General features: G+C 36.4%; 1 long non-coding RNA gene across 1 annotated transcript; it reads right to left on the reverse strand.

The window, feature by feature from the left end:
- Positions 1-12,384: 12,384 nt before the first annotated feature.
- LOC149137652 (uncharacterized) lies at positions 12,385-19,998 on the reverse strand. The gene is made up of 2 exons (XR_016242582.1): positions 17,269-19,998; positions 12,385-15,288 (listed from the first exon to the last, which is right to left on the reverse strand). It is a non-coding gene; the product is annotated as an uncharacterized LOC149137652 (long non-coding RNA).
- Between the last annotated feature and the right edge of the window lie 5 nt (positions 19,999-20,003).

Below are 20,003 nucleotides of genomic sequence, written 5' to 3' on the forward strand. Positions count from 1 at the left end.
CAGCCAATATACATTAAGTGCCGACTACAAAAACAAACGATTCTGAAACAATTAACCCTAACCCTAACCCTAACCCTATGGTTAGGGTTAGGGTTAAATCAAATTTAAAATGAAAAAAGCAAATAAAACGAAGGTATAGAGATTAAATACGCTTTACACCGCTTAATCAGCCAAAGGAGTAAATATAAACAACTGAATACTTGTCAGTGATTGGTTGAAATTATCGAAATAAGACAATTTTTTACATGAAATAAATTCGAATACAAAAATATTTTTCTGTTCTATAACACAAAATAGATAAGTATACAAAGTTTGAAAGTCTTTCGGTACCAAAAACACTACATAAAACATTAATGAAAAATGTGGCCCCCGTTTTAAAATAGATCCCAGAATTCTACTGAAATAGCAGACGTCAAAAATATCAGACCACCACCAGAAATCCCAACATGGTAGAAACAACAGTTAAACGACATTATTTCTGGAAAAATTCCCCCGCTTTCACAAAAGCTAAAAGTAAAACATTCAGGGGTGATGGGTGGAGGTTGGAGAAGGGAATTTGAGTGTTTCTTTAAGAAATATTTATAAAAAAAACAATTTGAGAAAGTCAAAAATTAAGAAATTGGGGTGGGGTGAAGTGGGGGAAAACTAAAATTTTGAAAACATGATTTTTGAGCAAAATCATATTCACCTGTATCATCAAAAACATAGAAATCCAAAAACATTTTTGCAAATAAACAACACTGAAAATGTTGGGTGTACACATTCTTTACCTTCGCCACTTAGGTGTCAGTCTAATAAAATTATTCTTTGCTAGCCAAAGGCCTTCTTTGGGAGATTTCAGAAACTTGAAGAGTGGATGCACTCTTTTTTAATGCCATTAATAGAGTGAGTTAAATGCAGTGTTTCTCATGGGTGGGTGAATAGGCTGCAACAATTGAAAAACTGGCTGACAAATTGTGATGTTTTTGTAGTGGAGTCACCAAAATGTGGTATGTTTTTGTTTAGTGTCGGTGCGATAGGCATGTGTCTGCCTGTGAAATGACAAAATGATAACAGGTTCAACTATAACATTTTTTTATTTGCTGGTGTTAATAAATAATATTTGCCACTACATTCAATTTTGGCAACTTGCTTCGAGTTGCTAGAAAAATGATGGAACCAGGATACATTTTTATAAAATTAAAATGGTTTCCAGCTCTTTAAACAAGTGTAATATTTGCTTCGGTTCTTTATGTTCTTAGTTCAAATCCTAGTGAGGTCAACTTTGCATTCTCTCTCTCTAGAATATATAAAAGAACATACAACTCAAACATCGAAGCCAACGACCTACTCCCCTCGAAAACCACTTTCCTTGTGCCTTGGTTGCATGGTAAAGAAGTTTGATTCACAACCACAGGGTTTTGGGTTCAGTCCCACTACACGGTACCTAGGGTAAATATCTTCTACTACAGTCCCAGACTGACCAATGCCATGTGAGAGACTTTTGTAAATGGAAACTATGCAGAAGCCCACCATGTATACATATACATATATGTGTGTGTGTGTGTATCTATGTATGTATTTGCAATGCAAACAAAAAAAATAGTTCTCAAAACTTGAGTATGTATATATATATATATATGTCTTTGCGTTTACACTCCCCGCCAGTAAAAACTGGCATTGGTTTACGTCCCCTAACAATTAGGCAAAAGAAACCAGCTGAATAAGTTCCATGACTAATTGCAGAAACAAGTTAAAGAATAAAGGAATGACAAAATAATCCTGTAATATTGGAAGATGAAAACTAGTCTTTGTCAGTTTCAGTACCACTGATGTCTGTATATGTAATAATCCTTCTTTAAATTTGTCCTGTTAAGGAGTAAAGGTGACCGACCAAGAAACAGTTTTTTATCATTAGAGTTTACACAACAGCAACTCTGTCGAGTTATATCTTCTACACACTTGGTAAATCTTATATGTAACCATTACTCCATTTAGAAATTGAATTTGTAGAATGCATCTGTGATAGTAATTTTCTTGGCTTGAAAACCACAACTTTCTCTTTCATCCTCTATCTTTTATCTTTTACTTGTTTCAGTCATCTGACTGCGGACATGCTGGGGCACCGCTTTGAAGTGTTTTAGGTGAACAAATCACCCCCAGGACTTATTTTTTTAAGCCTAGTACTTGTTCTATCGATCTTTTGCCAAACCACTAAGTGGTTGTCAGGCGGTAGTGGGGGACAAACACAAGGACACACACACATAAATATATACACATGTATGTATATATACATATATGTATGTGTGTGTGTATGTATATATATATATATATATATATATATATATATAGAGAGAGAGAGAGAGAGAGAGAGAGAGAGAGAGATAATAATAAATGGAGCAAAACGCATGTCAATAAAAGTTCCTTTAATTCCTACATATGTTTTGAAATAAATGATAGTTCTTTCACAAAGAAGAAAGAGCTGTTGGGGTTCCTCATTTATTTCTCTTCGAAAGTTTTAATAACTGAGATAATATTAATATATACATAAACTAATATATATATATATATATATATATATATATATATATATATATATATATATATATATATATATATATATATATATATATATGTTAAATCTCTGAACAAGGTATAAACAGTAACTGCACAACAACATGAAGTATATTTGCCACTTAAATGCGGCTAAACCCTAAGGGTGAATGTTACTGTTGCTTTTAGCCCCAGGAGAACATCTCCTCCAGCTGGCTATTGGCACACATCTGTGTCCTGTCTGTATTTGCAAATACAGGCAGGACACAGATGTGTGTCAATAGCCAGCTGGAGGAGATGTTCTCGGACAGGACACAGATGTGTGTCAATAGCTAGCTGGAGGAGATGTTCTCCTGGAGCTAAAAGCAACAGTAACATTCACCCTTAGGGTTTAGCCGCATTTAAGTGGCAAATATACTTCACGTTATATATATATATATATATATATATATATATATATATATATATATATATATATATATAACATGAAGTATATATATATATATATATACAGACATACATACCTACAATAACCACTCGCCATATTGTGGCTCACCTATCACACCCGCAGTACATTGCAGATTCTTCTGGCTAATATATGTAAATTTATATCGCAGACTCCTCAGTATATCACAGGTTTCTGCAGTTGATAGGTATTTATATTCTTTTAGATTTTAATGATTTCTGTGGTAAAATAAGCACTTTCATGCCTAAAAATTAATAAACTAATAAATAAAGATACAGTACATCTATTCAATTTGACGGACAGATTTTTTTATTAATTTTTTTTTTTAACTAAATAGTTTGAAACTTCAGATACTCGTAGAATGTGTCACATAGAACAGGGTTTACTCCTAACGTTTTTGACAAAATTTTGTATTTTAGAAGTTATTTCGTGTTAGAGTTGTTGTATTTGGGTAATTTTAAACAATCAATGACGTGTATTCAGCTGAAGAAACTTACTGCTGCTGTTAGTTTTTCCTCATTCCTGCTCAACTTCACACTCCTCATTCCTCATCCTGTCCATCCATGTCACACCAACCATAGCCCTCAAACCTCTCGTCTCAAACAAATCTAGTCACCTCTCTCAGCCCCCACGTCTCTGTACCATATAACATTGTTGGCACAATCACACCTTTATACACACCTCTTTTCACTTTCATACTCAACCTTTTATCTTATACCTTTCATCACTCCCAGTATCTTACTCCCCTCCCTCACTCTATATCCCACTTCTTCAACCCCCCCCCCCCAATCCACCGTCACATGTGATCCCAGAAACTTTAAAACACTCACCTCCTCTAACATCTCACCATTTATACTCACATCCATCCTACCAGCCATTCCATCTCATCATCACCTTACTCTTATCTGCATTCACTTTCAGTTTCCTCCTCTCACACACTCTTCCAAACTCTACCACCAGTCTCATCAGTTGCTCTTCCGAATCTGCCACCAGTGCTGTATCATCTGCAAACAACGACTGACCTGCCATTTTCTCCCACCATTTGAGCTCCCCTACCAAAAGCTCTAGCATTTACTTATCTCACCACACCATTCATATATAAATTAAACAGTCACCTTCACATCAAACCACTCACTCACTTCACCACCCACCCTAACACACACCCTACTTTCTCTATGAAAACTCTGTACAGCTCTCAACAATCTACCATCTACTCCATACAACCGCAACACCTGCCACATTGCATCCCTATCCACATGGTCATATGCCTTCTGTAGGTCCATAAAGATCCAATACACCTCCCTCCCTTTTAGGAGAGTTGGTTGCTATTTCTAGCAGGTCAAGTCAGTATGTAGGCACACTTTCACCTTACTTTGTTTCGTTGACTATTATTGTTGACCTGACCAAATGTGATACATTCAGAGCTTTAAGTCTGTTTGTGAGTCATTTTGATTGCAAGATTGCCTTGTGTATGATCTCTTCACAATAAACTATAAATAAACACCAAATAGAGCCCCTGGCATCATCACTGGCAGAAATAAGTAAGTCGGAGAAGGGAGGGCAAAATTATTAACTGGGGTAAAATAAGTTATTTCTGGTTTCTCATTACTTTCTTCCTAACTGTTTGAAATGATTACATTGCATGTATTGTATCATCATTTTGTATTGCTACATCATATTTAGGAGTAAAAATTGGTTAGCATAGTTGTTGTTGTTGAATTTGAGAGAGTCTGAAACATAACTAGTTGACATGTACTTGTATTTTCAAGAAATTTTTCTGCAACTTTACCCCAATTGTAATTGAGGCTGCTAATTTTATGCCCTAATTGTAATTGAGGCTGGATAATTTTTTGTGTTTCTCCATCAATATTCTTTTCTCTGTTGGATTCCAAGTCAATTTTTCCCACACTCATATCTAATTTGATAATTTTCAAGTTCCCCCAAAAATGTCTAAAATGGGATAACATGAGTAATGACTAATTTCAATTATCTGTTCTTTTTAACTGCATGGTGTGTTAATATATCACAAAGAGAGACACTCCAGCAGATCATGAAGAAGTTAGAGAGAAAATTTTATGTTCAGCTTTTTTTTTTATCTAGTCGAGTTTCATTAATTTCTTATTATGTGCCATTTTCCTCGGAGTCTCTTTTATTTGACCTAGATATTAATTTTTTTTTTCCATTTCTGATCTTTCTGATGTCTAAGGATGGATATTGATGTGTACGAGTCTGTTTACAAATGTTATTCTGAAGGATTAAAGAGCTAAATTTACCCTGTCTTGGCATACTCATTTTGCCCCAGCCAAATTTCTCTTTTATATGCTCAAAGAGAATGACGGTAAAATTCTGAAATAGTGGTCCAGATTATGTTATAATGTTTTTAATGCATTTAGAAAAGGTCGTTTGCTTAGCTGATATAGTTTTTGTAAGGTAGTAAGCATTTGTAAAAATATATTTTGTCTCAAAGTTAAAAATGCAGTAACACTCCTCCTTGTGCCCCACCTACCCCCTATGTAGCTATGCTACCACCGTTGCCAGATGTTTATTGTCGTCTGCTGGTATACTTTGGGTTTTCTTTTTCTTTGGTCTTTTTAACATTAAATGTCAATAAGAGGTTTCTCGAGACAAATACCGCAGCTTTCAGACTTTCAATAATATACCTGCTTTAAATGTGATATAAATTGTTATTTTGAACTAATACTGCTTCCATTGCTAATAATGAATAATGGGTTTGTTGTGTTTTATATAATTTTACACCTTTCTTTTACAAGTTCTAGATTTCAAGCAAATAACACGACAGATGTATTGTAAATTTTGCAAAAAGATCTTAATATCTAATACTTTTACCATCAAACATACCAAGGCAATTTTTCTGTTACTTAAATAATAATCTTTTCTACTATAGGCACAAGGCCTGGAATTTGGGAGAAAAGATAGCCTATTGGATCGACCCCAGTGCTCAACTGGTACTTATTTCATTGATTTTAAAAGGATGAAGGGCAAAAATCACCTCAGTGGAATTTGAACTCAGAACTTGAAGACAGACAAAATGCTGCTAAACATTTTGGGAAAGACTTCCACCCATCTCCCCCATTTTCTCCCAAATTTGTTTATTTTTTTTATTTTTTAGCCCAAAACCCTCATTTTCGGATATGGAGGTTCCGGAAATTTGCCAAAAGTTGACATTGTTAAATTACCCTGCTTCCACCTCCAAATTCTTCAATTTTGACTTTTTTCCCCAACACTAACCCTAAAACCATAACTCTAACCCTAAAACCATAATCCTAACCCTAAAACCATAACCCTAACCCTAAAACCCTAACCTTAACTGTGACCACAGAAATGTTTGGAAATTTTTGTCCAAATCATAATGTCCATATTTTTCCGCATATTTAGAAAAAAATTCTTAAAAACAATTTTACAAAATTTTTGGGAAATCCCTGTATTTTTCTGCATGTTTTGAAAAAAAAAAATTCTAAAAAAAGTAAAAAAGTGAAGGAAACGAGGTGGGGGTGGTAATTTAAAAATGCCAATTTTGCCAATTTTTTTGCAGATTCGTATTCACCGTAGCCGACAAGCCGGGTTTATGTTGAAAAAAAAAAATTTTTTTTTAAGGGTGGTTTGTGTCGAGGACGGGCGGAAGTCTTGCCACATTTTGTCTGGCATGCTAATGATTCTGCCAGCTCACTGTCTAGCATTAGTTACTCCAGTCGAAACTCACCAATCGCTAAATGTGACCACTTCATGAAAGAAAGTAACATGTAAATTTAGCTACCTAAAGGAAATCTTCGAAAAAAAAAGTGGAAGAGAAGAAAGGAGAAGGAAGGCGAATGAAATATAGGGAGAAAGTGAGAGAAATCTTCATTGATAATTTTGTTCAGAAAATAACTAGCAACTAATCACGCAACCTGCTGAAAAATAGCAACAAAATATTCTCATAAAATCCACATTACCGCCTTAAAGAATGTTTGTACTGAATAATATACGTTCTCATATACAAATAAAAGTATTGTAACATCTGAAAAGCTTTTCATTATAGTTTTGTCCGCCTATGACTGATCTACGAAGACAACAATAAAGTTTGCTTGATGCCAATGAGGTCAGCTTCAGATATAAATAGTTGAATTTTCCTCACTTCATACACACCCTAGCGACACCAATTAAGAAAAGATAGATTGTCATGTGTCTTTATTGATCTCTTTTACTCTTTTACTTGTTTCAGTCATTTGACTGCAGCCATGCTGGAGCACCGCCTTTAGTCGAGCAAATCGACCCCAGTACTTATTCTTTGGAAGCCTAGTACTTATTCTATCGGTCTCTTTTGCCGAACTGCTAAGTTACGGGGATGTAAACACACCACCATCGGTTGACAAGCGATGTTGGGGGGACAAACACAGACACACAAACACACATACATATATATATATATATATATATATATATATATATACATATATACGACGGGCTTTTTTCAGTTTCCGTCTACCAAATCCACTCACAAGGCTTTGGTCAGCTCGAGGCTATAGTAGAAGACACTTGCCCAAGGTGCCACGCAGTGGGACTGAACCCGGAACCATATGGTTGGTAAGCAAGCTACTTACCACAAAGCCACTCCTACGCCTATATATAAGTTTCTTTGATATCTTTTTCTTTTTCACTTATTAAGTGACAAGACTTTTTGTTTAAGCCAAGACAGCTCTCAGGCTTTTTTATTGGTTTTATGAATAGGCTGGTATATGGAGAAGTGTGGGTGTGGTGTGCCATGCATGTGGATAACTTGCACACGTGTAGTGGGTGAACATGTCGCTTGTGATTCCATATGTGTGTAATTGTGTGCCTTTGTTTATTCAGGGCCTCATTTTGTTGAAATATCATTTTTTGTTATATCAATCCTGTATTATTTTCTTGTGAACATACTCATCCATACGCACACAGGCACACTCACTTGCACACACACACACATGCACGAGCATGCTAACAGGAAAGTTTTTAAAACTTGCTCGTTTACCAACACACTCTCCCTTTCTTTCTCATCCACGTAAACCCAATCTTTTACGAATAATAAAAGTTAAGACAAATCGCATTACTTTCATTATCTAATGCTTTGTTTCCTCAAAATTCGCCAAAAAATCCTATCGAAAGATGAAGTTTTTGGAGATCGAGACAGCACATGGATGTTGAAAGTGACCCTTTTTCTGGACCGACAGGTAAGACTACCATAATTCTCTCTTCGCTTCCGTCTTTTTCTTCCTTTACATCACAAGCTATTTCGGCTCAAATGTAAAAAAAAAAAAATGATGGGCATGGTCCGTGTTTCAAATGAGACGGTTAAGCCATTTTGTGGTGAGTGAGATGTGACTGCTTGGCTGCAAAAAATTGGTGGCAAGACTCCAAAGTATAGATGATCTAACAAGTTTTGTACTGTTATACCTCGATGGATCAGCGTTGGTGCTATACCTGGAAATGGAAGAGAAGGACCAGTTGAGCACAGAAAAAAATAGAAGCCCAGCTGATGGAGGCCTTCACAGAAGGTCCATTTATGGCATATGGTTGACTGGGGAAAGCAAAGTGGATGGGCGAACAGGTCGCTGTGTTTGCCAATGAAATCAGCAGATTGGCTAGACTTGTGGGATATAGAGATTACACATTAGAACAAACCGTAAAATTAGCCTTTGTGACAGGATTTCCTGACCACGTGTCGGTCGAGCTGCAAAAGCTGCCGAACATTCACTCTATGGCAATGGTAGAGGTAATATCTCGGGCCAGAGCCATTGTTTCGTGTTGCAGGACAACACCTTTGGCAGTGATTGCAAGACCGAGAACGGGTCAAACAAAGAGCGGTGGAGAGGGGTCAAACAAGGAACGTGCACAACCCTTCAAAGGGCAGTGTTTTCGGTGTCAGGATTTGCACATGGCGAGGGACTGTAGGGAACCCAGGCCTGGAGTAATTTGCTATCAATGCAGACAGATAGGCCACATTGCTAGTGAATGCGTGCAGGGAAATGGTCAAGGGAAATTACTGCACCGGTAGTTGTCCCGTCGAAAGAATAGAGGCGTGTTTACAGTCATTGCCAGTAGTAGAAGTCATGGTGAACGGAAAGTAGTCACGAGCCCCCATGGGCACAGGCTGCTCAACAACGCTAATGACTCCAGAAGTGGTGGATGAATGGAGAGGAGTGAGTAGTGTAAGGGTTGTTGATGGTATGGAAGTTGAATGCAGAGGAAGTAGCGACGTGAAGACGGTGGTACGAGGAACAAGATTCAGGTTGCGGGCTATTGTAATTGATGGCGTAGTGGATGGGATTAATGTTGTGATGGAGATGGACGCCATTGTCCGCTTGGGCGGTGTTATGGTCAATGAAGCCGGTGTAGTGTTCGGTGATGTGGGGGCGCTATGCGCTGTAAGTTCGCAACAGGAGAGTGGTGAGAGTTGTCAAGAAAAATATGCTGCACACACCAACACAGACAAAGATTTTTGAGCTGTGTTCGATGGCCGGCAGTGGACAGTGGAATGGCACTGGAAGGGAGATCCTCTGACATTGAAAAATGCAGTAAGCTTCTATCAGCATACCCTGAAAGGGGATGCCAGAAGCGAGTTCGAGGGAGAGGTGGACCGGTGGATCAAGGAAGGTATTCTGATTCCTTGGAAGGAGGAAGTGAAGACTGGAGGTGCTACCGCTGATAGCAGTGGTGCAGCCGACGAAACATAAAGTCAGACCAGTATTGGATTTCCGGGAGCTGATCGACAGGTCCTATTAGTTATACTCTTTTACTTGTTTCAGTCATTTGACTGTGGCCATGCTGGAGCACTGCCTTTAGTTGAGCAAATCGATCCCAGGACTTATTCTTTGAATTTTAAAAAATCATACGGATAATCCGAATCAGCCATTTGTTTCTAATTTCAAAATAATTTTCAGACGAAGAGTTGTGTGATTTAAAGGAGATTTAGCTGTTGTTTTTAATCCCACAACCACCTGATACTTTTCTTGTTTCTCAGTCACTGATATGCAATGAATGTTTTTCAATATTTTTCTCCTCATAAACACTTTGAATGGAATGATGGGATTTCAACAAAAGAAAAAAAGATTTTTGTCATTTGAATTTTTATCCCTATCCTGCACATTAGTGAGTGTGTGTATAAGAAGTAAAAAAGAAACATTTACTAACAGAAAACGGTGCTATTAAAATAAATTATCTTTTACATTGGTGTTATGGTTAGTACAACTAAAGGTTTGGGATTGATTCCCAATAAGGTTCCACCACTCAAATACTGTTCTTTTTTAAGGCGGTGCTCCAGCATGGACGCAGTTAAATGACTGAAACAAGTTCTAAATGAATAAATAAATAAAAGAATACCTTTTTAAAATTATTATGGATAAATCCCAGCAATGACCTCATGCTCTCCAATATGTGTGTGATCATAACAGGTTAAGTCTAATCTGTAGGGATTTCTGGGGATGGGAGAATGAAAAAATTTTAATTTAAGGAAACTTTAAATTTCTGAAAATACCAAATAGTAAACTCTTTATGACTGGTTACAAGGTGTACTTCGATCCAGAATCTATAATAAGCCGTGCATATGCGCAAATATTTTTAACTTCTTGAATTTGGATTTCAAAAATTAACTTGAAATTATAAACATTAACAGATGTATTCCCCCCTACTCCCTAAATTCCAAAACTTTCCAGTGTTTAAAAATTTTTATTTTAATTCTTGGATTTCGTAATAGAATTAATATGATTAGCCAATAAAAGAATTTTTTAAAAAATATTTTACCCCACACCCCAATTCCCAAACTTTCATTATCGAGTCTTGCATATTTGCGTAAGAGAAAAACATTTACTAACAGAAAATTATGTTATTAAAATAAATCATCTCTAAAATACCTTTAAATTTTTACTGTTTCCAGTGTTTCTGGTTTTATTGATTTTATTGTGCCATACGGGTGGTGAAGCTACAGACATTTGTAGCGAAACCTTGAGAGAGTGGAGGCAGATGACAGGGGCCTCCACAATCGTCGATTTGAAGTCGGCATACCTGCAGCTGCATGTAGCTGAGAGACTGTGGAAATATCAGCTGGTAAGGTATAAGGGATGGATATACTGCCTGACCAGGTTGGGATTCAGGCTGAATTCAGCACCAAAGATCATTGCGACAATTCTAAAGACCATCCTGGGAAAGGCCGACAAAGTGAAAAGAGCCACCAATTCCTATATCAATGACACCCTGGTGGATGAGAGCATAGTGTCAGCAAAGGGGGTCATAAGCCACCTGAAGAGTTTTGGGCTAACTGCCAACCCACCGGAGGCAATGGAAGGAGGAGCAGCCCTGGGACTCAAGCTTCAAGATTTTGATGATGTGATTGTTTATTTTTAGAATGACATTGTAAGGTGAAAGGCCAGATCTAGCTGTTTAAACATGAGACTGGAAGAATGTTTGTTTAAGTGCTAAGGGTTCAAGTAAGAGGGTTGGAAAAACTCATACTATGCCACTGGTCTATCACTCTGTTATTGTATAAATGGCACTATGTAATATAGCTCACATAAATTTTGTTCCATTATCAAATACCTTTGTTTAAATATTGTAATATGAAACACTTCTTGATCATGTATCTTTAATAGAAGACACTGCACATACAAGAGGGTGCTGAAAAGTTCCTGGTTTTAAGGGTATCAGGAAAGGTCTAGTTGTAAGCCCAACCTTCTGAGTTCTTTTGCAGGGCTTAGAAAAACCTATGGACTGCTGCAATAAGTGTGTAAATCTAAGAGGGGAATGTGCTGAATAAAATCATAATTAACTGATCCTTCTGTATTTTCTTTTACCCAAAGCCAGGAACCTTTCTGCATACCCTCGTATATTAACAAAAACAATATTAACTAAAGAACAAGCTCCAACATGAACTATCAAATAAATCCAAACCGGACTGAGATTTTTGCACTTTATGAAATGATTCTCTAAGTAGCACTTAATTCACTATTTATATTAAAGAGTGAAATAAGTTTAAAGATGAGTACTTTATAGGTTGGGCTTCATAAAGGATGCTAATAATTATTAAAACAAGTCTCAGATCTGAAAAATAAAACCAAATTATTTAAATATAATAGTGTTGAGAAAGTCCTTGAGAAAAGTTTCCCAGTAAAACAATTGGTTTTAATATAAGTCAAAAGATTTTGGATGGAAGTTTTTTTGTCTTGCTTTGTGGTTCTAAATATTTTCTTTGGATTTCTGTTTTAATCATAACATATTACAACTCAAATTATTTTTCAAAAATTATTATTTTTATCCTCTCCTGTTCATAACTTATTTATTTTTAATTATTTCCAATTATTTTTTCTCTTTCTGAATAATATGTTTTAAACATAGGAAATTAGAATTCTGCAGAAACATAATCTTTCAAAATTTCAGTTTATTTAATGTTTTATACACTGTCCCACCTCTGTCTCACTGACCAAAATTGATTGTAGCAGACCATGTACCTGTAACTTTCTGTTATAGAGTTTATTAGTTTATTTATTTTTTAGTGTGTGTGTGTGTATGTACATGCATGCACATGCGCACTTGTCTTCATATACCATGTGAGTTGTAAACAAGTGGCACTATCATACAAGCAGTATTTGTTTCCAATAGAAATGTGCCTGACTATAGTGAAGTACTACCTTCCTGAGAACCAGGTAAGAATTGGCAACAGGAAAGGGCACTGGCTGTAAAAAATCTACCTCAACAAATTCATTCTGACTCATGAAAGCATGAAAAAGTGGACTTAAAATTGATGACGATGGTGATGATGATGTATGTATGTGTGTGGATGGTATTCTTACTGAATATTGATGTATTCAAATAACCTTGACTTCTAATCATCATTTAATATGGTTCCCATGTTGGCATGGGTTGGATGGTTTGACTGGGGCTGGCAAGCCAGAGGACTGCTCCAAGCTCCAATGTCTGCTTTGGCATGGTTTCTACAGCTGGATGCCTTTCCTAATGTTAACTTCTTTACAGGATGTACTGAATGCTTTTTATGTGGAACCAACAATAGCAAGGTTCTCAAGGAACTCACAAGTCAAGACAAGACCCCTCAACTGAGGGTGGTGGAGAGTAATACTGACAGAGGTGTCTTTATGTCAGGTGATGAAGAGTTGAAGTATGATAGGGGGACAGGAGCAGGTGTCTTGTTGTAGGAGATATACATGGTTACCCCAGTTTGAAGATTAGAAGGATGGTGGTAAAGATGTTTCAAAGTAGACCCTTAAACAACAGGAAGGTAAATAGAGAGAAGTGGTATGGATGGGTAAGTAAATTGATGGGCATGTGAGAAGCAAATATGGCAGATGGATAGAAGTAGCTGCAGTGAGTGGTGAAAATGGGTGGAGGCAAAAATCAATCATGAATATGTTAGATGAGAAACTGGAGGATGTAGTTATGGATCAGGAAGCTAATAGTTGACAGCAAGTCTCAATTTAGATATCAACAAGTAGATATACTTATAAACTTGAGAGCTTTTCTTAGAAGTTTAGTTTAGGGGAAGGCTGCTTTAATCTAAGTATGCTAGCACTTTACTGTTCATATCCTATTTAAATTGAAATAGAAAACAAAGCTACTGGCTTGTGATGACCATTTGTACGAGCTGTATATAAAGATGCAGTAAGTAAAGTGACAGTCAACAATGATTTCAGTGACAAATTTAACCCTTTAGCATGTCAAATGTAATGATTATTTGTTCATATTGTTTTGACTTAATCATGAATTATCTTGTAGCTCCAAGATTTTGATGATTGATTGTTTATTTTTAGAATGACATTGTAGGATAGGTGTGAGAGGTCAGATCTGGACAATCTGAACATAAAATGGTTAGAATATTTGGGCCAGATATGGTCAGTTTAAATGATAAAGGGTTAGCATGAAGGTAGAAGTCCTTAGTCCCCTCCTTTTCATCATATTCCTACATCCATCATTGAGAAGTTTAAAATTGACTGTCTATGGGAACTCCTTTATGCTGATGATCTAGTTCTCATGGCTAAATATCTATAGTGGAATTAAAGAGGAAATTCCAAGCATGGCAGCTAAAACTAGATTTGAGAGGCCTCACAGTAAATTTAGCAAATACTATGGTTTTAATAAATAAGAAAGAAGACAGGATACTAAAATCTTTAGGGAAATTACCTTGCTTGATATGCAGAAAAGGAGTACATATAAACTCCATACACAGTACTCAATGTGAGCTATGGACACACAATAGTTGTAGTGTAATCACAGACAGATGGATAAAGAAAGCAAACTTCATTTGTGAAGCTGCACTGAAGTATTTTCTCTACAGGAATTGCAAAGACATCCATTTTTGTGTTTGCTGTCTTAAATGCAATGAACCTGTGACTGTCAGTTGTTAAAAATTTACAAAATACAATTTATTAGCAACATATACAAAGTAAAATAGTTTCTGAGATTTGAAACTCTGTTGCAAAAGAGCACATAGGATAAGATATCCTGATAACTCTTTAACATTTAATCCATCCATATCTGGCCCAAATATTCTACCCATTTTATGTTCAAACTGACTATATCTGGCCTTTCATACCTAATATACAATGGCATTCTAAAAATAAACTAGAAAAACACTCAGAAAGTGCAGACCTCCACCAAGCAGCTCATTTCCACCCTTATACATGCATGCTGAAAATTGTCCAATTTCCCAGACCAATGCCGGCAAAAACATAACCTCCTTGGTGGGGTTAAAAAAAAAATAACACAGCCATATGATTTTTAAAAAGAACCCTTTAAAAACAGGCATCATCTGAAGCAGTTATAATACATTGATGACAACAGCAGCAGAGGGAGCAAAGCCTGAGATTTTTGAGTTGATCCCAATAGTCAAGGCTTATCATGTCATCCTCCACAAACCTCCGCCAAGCAGCTCATTTTAAGATAGATACACGAGTAAAATTACTAATAGAGAAACAAAAATAAACTTTGGAAACAGCAACGCCACCATAGGTTAAGTGGAAACGATGAACATGTTTTCAAGGGAGATAATCAATGAACGTAACATTGTAATACTTCATGTAAAGTAAATATAACAAATGAAAAATCCTTCAAAAATCCATAAAAATCCACGGATCACTACTAAAATTTCATCATCTGTTCTTTGTATCATTACCAACTTTTCTTGCAAGTTTCATCAAATACTGTTCACAACTTTTTGAGTTATTTTGCACACAGACGGACAAACCAACACCGATGAAAACATACCCTCCTTCCTTGGCAGAGGTAACAATCACATCACTGTAATCTTGAAGCTGCAAGATAATGCATGATTAATTCAAATCAATGTAAATAAATAAGCATTACATTTAACAGAATGATCTGAACACTAAAGGGTTAAATATTATCAAATCCATAAAATTATTTCATGTAGTAAAGAAAATCATTTAGAAATGAATTACTTTGATAATTTTGTTTTCTATGAAAAGTGAAGTAGCAGAATTCCTGAAAACTATGGCATGATGTAATTTGTATCAGTGCTTCAACCCAAGACAACTGAAACTATATCAAATTCTGAAAAACAAAAGCTAGTGCAATAAACAAAAAACAAACAAAAAAAAGAAAATTGAGAAAAGAAAAAAGAAAAATAGATCTGAACATTGAAAGTCTCAATTAGTGGATATAATTGGAGATACTTATAAACTTGAGAGCTTTCCATTGAAATTTAGTTTATGAAAAGGTTACTTTAATCTAAGTACATTAGCACTTTACTATTCATATCCCATTTAAAGGTTGGGTTCTGTAAAGGATTCAAAAATTAAAGTTGAAATATAAAACAAAACTGCTATTGATAAGAATTAGCCAGTAAGATTATTTTACATTACAAGGAAAAGGATTTTGTTTTGGTTGGATGATCTTGGCTCTGTTTTAGAATAGACGGAAATAAACTTTGCATTCTGAAAAGTCTAAAATGTAAAGTTTTGATATTTATTTTCATCCTTTTCCCTGTTTTGACCAATCAACTATTGGACTGGGGTAAGGGTGCAGTACATCATCAAGTGTTGAGTCACTCACATCAACCCCATGGCTTATTTCAGTCTGGTACTTATTTTATTGATTTATATAGGCATAGGAGTGGCTGTGTGGTAAGTAGCTTGCTTACGAACCACATGGTTCCGGGTTCAGTCCCACTGCATGGCACCTTGGTGTGTTTACACCCCTGTAACTTAGTAGTTTGGCAAAAGAGACTGATAGAATAAGTACTAGGTTTACAAAGAATAAGTCCTGGGGTCGATTTGCTCGACTAAAGGCAGTGCTCCAGCATGGCCACAGTCAAATGACTGAAACAAGTAAAAGAGTATAACTAACAGGACCTGTGGAGTTTCCACAAACCGATTAATAGAATGTTGAGTAAATAATAAACTTTTTTTATATATATGTATGTATAAAAATAAGGCATTGAAGAAAGGAGTAATTAAAATCTTTACATATATAATAGAATGAGATACTTAGGCAGCAAATACTAAAAGTGCGTATATTTGTACAGTTCTGTTTACAAATACATAAAGTTTAGCTATTAATTCTATCTATTTTTAAGATGCAATACTCATAAGCTGGGAAAATAAACAATTCATAGAGATACTTGGAAGTGTCCACCATGTGTGCAAAGATTTCCATCATCTGTTCCTTGATACCCCACCTCCCAACATAGAGCCATGCCAGTTTCCTCTAATATTAATACAGAAAACAATAGACTTATATATGTAGAAAACTATATAATACATGCCACATATAAATAGTTTCCTTTTTTGAAAGATATTAATTTAATTTATATATATATATATATATATATATACTAGCAGAAGTGCCCGGTGTTGCTCGGGGCTGAATTGCTTTAAAGTACTGTTAATGATTCTATTCAATTATGATTATTGAGGCAAAGATTGATATAAATTAACGCCCAACCAATCGATTTGCAACTGGATAGAAAGCCCTGCAAAGAGCATTGCAACACTCTAAGAAGAGGTAACAATAGAATGTGAGGTGGCCCTGAAAAGGCTGTTTTATCATTCTCACAATTGTAACAATTTGGCAGGTAGTCCTGGAAGGGTGTGTAAAACGTTTGCAGGTGAATACGGCGTGTTCCTTTTCCACCAACAGCAGTGGATGTGCAGTTACAAAACTTCATGCTCTGTGAAAACAGAACAGATGCCCTATGGAGGAAAGAGGGGGATCAATCACGGGTAAGTAAATATGGGTAAGTTTGAAAATATACAATAATAGCATCTACTCACCATATGTCAGACCAGCAAGAGTGTAAAATGACCTGTTACTTTTGAATATTTTGTATTTGATGTAAAATGTAACGGTGTAAAATATAATGGTGAGAGAGAGGATGTATGTATTTAGTTTTATCGACTTTTGAAGTCTTGTTATTTGATGTAAATTGTAATGGCGTGTAAGAGATAGTTACTTCATGCAATTATTTTTATCCATTCGTTTCATTGATCGTCGTTATGATTACATTTGTTGTTGCATAAAATATGTTGCTTGGTTTTCAAATTGTATGTTGCGATCCTGTTGCCGCTGATGTAAACTGTAATGTTTAGAGAGGAGATGGAAGTGAGGGGGGAGGGGATGTTTCATGTACGTCGGATGCAGAAGATGAGGCTGCTGTGCTGATGAAGGGAGGGAAATAGAGCGAGCGGAGGCCAGGTGTTGGTGAAGTATGAAGTAATTGCAGGGAACCGCCTAAAAATGTAAATGTTGTCATAAAAGCATTGTTGACCGTTTGAGAGTTGTACGGAAGTGAAATAGTAACGTGTCCATGGTCCTCCGATGCCCGCCGAATGGGGGTTGGTGAGGAAGAACAGCTGATTTTTGAGCAGGGTCTGATTTGTAATGAAGCTTTGTAACACCGCAAGAATCAGCCTTTTTACAGCTGATGGTTGGGAGTGTCAAGTGCACTGCAATGAATATTAACCTACACCTACTTAAAAATTACTGACAAAAAGGCAAAAATTAAAAAAGAATTAGAAAAAGTTATAAAATTAGGAAGCGAAGTAATCCTATAAAACCTCCTTGTACACAATGTTTTTTGTTTTTCCTTGTGGAACGAACGTGAGAGCATCACTCTTGCTGCCCACATGCGAGCAGCCAACGTAAAGCTGACCATGAGAGAAACACGGCTCCCCCAAATGTATTCCCGCGACAGACAGCAGTTGCCCCTGTGCTTTGTTAATTGACATTGCGAAGCATGGCCTGACTGGAAACTGGGACCTCTGAAATGTGAAAGGTAGGTCTGCTCCTGATGGGAAAAGATGCATCCTCGATATGAGCACAACGTTGCCTCAACCGCACCCTGTGATTGTTGTGGCCTCAATTAGATTGGGAGATAAGGACTTAACGATCAAACGTGTCCCATTGCATTGTTTTAGCGGAACCAAATTTCGAATGAGCATTATAGGGGCACCAACTTTCAGTTTCAGAATGTGTGGGGGTAGTCCAGGGGGCTGAAAGGAATTTAGTACCTCTATTGGATAGTTGATGACGTCCTCGGGGTCAGGAGTTCTATCGATAGACTTATATATATATAGCAATCCCTAGGAAAGAGTTTTAGCATTTCATAATTAATATGGTAAACAGTTTTATTCTTCGGGGCCAGAATAGCCCTTTGACCAATCCAATCCATATGCTGATAATTTGCTTGGAGATCTGGGAACACTGCATCCGTGAGATCAGAAAGCGTATTAACAATGGTACAAAGTGAATCGATGGCAACATTACCCTTTTCATCACAGGGAGTTTTGCCTTCGCCAAGTGCATGGAGGGTATTAGAAAATTCTGCTGATGCTATGTCACCTCGCATATGAGCACACATGTTAGTGTTAAGTTTGAGTCTTCACCAGGGGCCACAATGTGGATGACTTAAGATATGCACGTACTGTATCAGCTCTAGTTGAAGACGACTGTAACGGCTATGAACATGTATGTCTCGCTTATTGTGCTGTTCACCATGGAGAAGTACAGCCACTTCATTGCACAAAGGAGCATTTTAACAGCGTGCGTGCTCCTCAGAAGGTCTTTTGTTAGCATCGATGACAATGGTGAAGTTTGATGAAGGGGCTGTTTGCAAGGCTTATTTGAAACTGCGAATATAGCTGTTGTGCTCATGAAGCATGTTTTGCAGACGGACAAGAATGTCCCTGTCAAAAATATCAGCATCAGTATTGGCAGGTGGTGGAATAACGTAGAAATAGCACAGAAGTAAGTCTGAGACATTTCAATTTAAGAAGAAATTTAATAAAAATGATTTTTAAAATTATATAAAGAAAATATTACCGGTTTCGATGAATCTCATCTTATGAAATATCCGTAAAAATTTGAGGGTCAAAACATGTCTGGAGATTTTTTGTTGACTCCCAGACTGAAGATAAACTGTTTTTACTTCAAATTTTTATAAATTTTTACTGATATTTGATAAGATGAAATTCATCAAAACAGGTAATATTTTCTTTATATTATTTTTAAAATCATTTTTGTTAAATTCCCTCTTAAATTGAAATGTCTTAGGCTTACTTCTGTGCTATTTCAATCTCCATCTTTTATTTACTTATATATCTATATGTATGTGTGTATGCTGGCAGACATGCAGATAGCTAAAACGGTCTTCTTTCAGTGTCCGTCTACCAAATCCACTCTCAAGACTTTGATCAGCCCAGAGATGTATTAGAAGACACTTGCCTAAGGTACCACGCAGAGGGAATGAACCCAAGACCACATGATTGGGAAATAAGCTTACCGTGTAGAGGGAGTGAACCCGAGACCACATGATTGGGAAATAAGCTTACCACGCAGTGATGCCTTATGTTTTTGTTTGTTTTTTTTATATTTCAATTACTTTCATTTTTGCTTCATGTTTTAAGTTCATTTCCACTGCAAGCTTAACCTGAGTGAAACTGAAGATACCGTATCCTGGAACCTTCGTAACTGGGGAAAACAAATCTCTTGACCTGTCTGCATCTGTTCT

Source organism: Octopus bimaculoides, chromosome 1 (assembly GCF_046866305.1).
Source record: "Octopus bimaculoides isolate indiv1 chromosome 1, ASM4686630v1, whole genome shotgun sequence".
In the NCBI taxonomy this organism is placed as follows: Eukaryota; Metazoa; Mollusca; class Cephalopoda; order Octopoda; family Octopodidae; genus Octopus; species Octopus bimaculoides.